Source organism: Suncus etruscus, chromosome 8, assembly GCF_024139225.1.
Source record: "Suncus etruscus isolate mSunEtr1 chromosome 8, mSunEtr1.pri.cur, whole genome shotgun sequence".
NCBI classification, from domain to species: Eukaryota; Metazoa; Chordata; class Mammalia; order Eulipotyphla; family Soricidae; genus Suncus; species Suncus etruscus.
Genome location: NC_064855.1, coordinates 121,612,808 through 121,614,939, shown reverse-complemented (window position 1 = coordinate 121,614,939; position 2,132 = coordinate 121,612,808). Strand labels below are relative to the sequence as shown.

General features: G+C 42.0%; 1 pseudogene; it reads left to right on the top strand.

The window, feature by feature from the left end:
• The first annotated feature begins 957 nt into the window (after positions 1-957).
• On the top strand, positions 958-1,088 carry LOC126017214 (uncharacterized; annotated as a pseudogene).
• Positions 1,089-2,132: the final 1,044 nt, after the last annotated feature.

Here is a 2,132-nt window from a genome sequence, read left to right as displayed (position 1 = left end):
AAAATTAATTTAAAATAAAAGCATTATTAATAGTATCATAAACTACAGAATCTCAATAGAATTGAGGTTTTATTTCACTATTTTATTTTATTTTACTATTTAATTTAAATAGACTTTATTTCAACAGTGGTTTACCAAATTGTTCCTAATACAATTGTCTTAAGGCATTGACTGTTCTAACAATCCCAGTGTAACATTTCCTCCACCATTGTTCCCAGTTTCTCACTTATCCCCCAAACCTGCCCCTTAGTAGGCAAATATATTTGATTTTATAGTACTTATTACAACTAAACGGCTCATAGAATGGTCAAAAAATACTTCAGCATAATAACATTTGTGAACATGGTTCCATTTCACAATGAGGCTGTTAAGCTCTTGTCTGAGGTTCCACTAAGCTGTGTGTTGCTCACTGGGTCTTCTGTTTTTTGAATTTAGTTGATTTCTCTGTTACTTCCCCACCTAATTTGTTGTGTCCCTACTGGGCTATCAGTATTGAAGAATGCGATGAATTTACACAGCTACACATGCTCCATGAACTGTAGGATCTGTTGAACTGGGTCCACGAGCTTACATGGCTATGGAATGTGGGTGTATCTGTTGCAATGTTCTCCAGCAGTATGTAGGGTGGAACAGAGGCTGCCCTCTCCTGCATTTCAAGAAGATCCCAGAGTTTTCAGTCCCCAAACCTGTGCACCTGGTATCTCTGTAGAGATGAGTCATGAGGCAGTGAAGTTGGACCTTTGGCATGAGAGTAGCTGTGGGGTGTGAATGCAGCAGCTGGGGCTTCAGCAGGTCAGGGACTTGGCCAAACCCCTCTCAAGGGTGTTCCAGATTTTTCAACTGGAAGATTGATGTACTGTGAAATTTAGTGACCTGGGCGTCTCAATAAAAAAATTTTTAAGGAAAAAATTAAGTTGGGGAAAGGGAAAAATAAAATAAAATAAAATAAAATAAAGATCACCAGGTAGGATAATCCTTACATGTTCCTCTTTCCAGAGGGCAAATAGAACATCATGATTGGAGTAGGCGTGATTCATGATTAATATCTCTGTTCAATTAGGGCTTGTAACACCTTAATAGCTCCTGATTCAAAATAAAATAAAATTTAAATTAAAAGAATACTGTGGTGTCTGTTTGAAACCCTACTGCCAGCTATTTTAATCTATGCCAGAAACACATAATTGATTGGCCTAGGAGCCTGTGGTGTTATCTGGATCCATAATTGAAAAGCCATATTGGTGGTGCTTAACATAAAAAGGAAGTGACTGTGTAAACCAGCCTGCTGGTCCCTGTCTTAGGCACCTTCTAGAATCCCACAGGGAAAGTTGCTAGAAGGTTTGCTCCTCAGCAAAAAGGCAAAGATAAAACAAGTATATGCAGTTGGTTCTTGGTCAAGAAGGGGCCATCTTCAGAGGGCCAAACAGAGACAGAGAGAATGCATAGTTGGGGAATATTCTAGAAAAGAACCATCCAGGGCAACAGGAGGCCAACCATTGGTTCTGAGTCTCCCAGACCTTTGGCAGCCATCAGTCCTCTGAGGTGTGAGGTGCTGTCTCATTTACACACCTGCATCCTGTCCACGGTGCTGTACTTAGTCATCTTCAACCACTTATCTCATGAAGGTATTGTCTTCTCCTTGGATGTGTTCAAAGGCAACATCCAAGTTGCTCAGAGAAGTTAGAGGCATATCCATATATGCCTACATCCTAGATCCATATCACAGTGGACTCCCTACCGGCTCTGACCAGGGAACCCTGGAAGTTGTCCTTTCCTCCCAGTTGCAAAAGGTGTGCCATGCATGGGTCAGATCTTAGAACAACCCCCGAAGAAGCTTCTTCCCATTTATCAGGCTGGTCTTCCAAGAAAACCCAAGCCAGCATGCCCTGACCCACAGTCATCTGGACTCTGGGATGCTGCATGTCCCTGGCTTCTTCATCACCTTCGATTAATGGGGAGAAACGTCGATGAGCTCATCTGAGCCACAAAGAATGGTGAGAAAGAGGCGCCCAGGCTGGGAATCAGAGAAACCCTTTGTGAAGACATTTCCCACTTTTCAAAGCCCTCGAGAAGACACACAATGGGGAGAACTCGCTCTGCAGAGGAGAAGGAAATCTATTTATTTGCCTTGTATT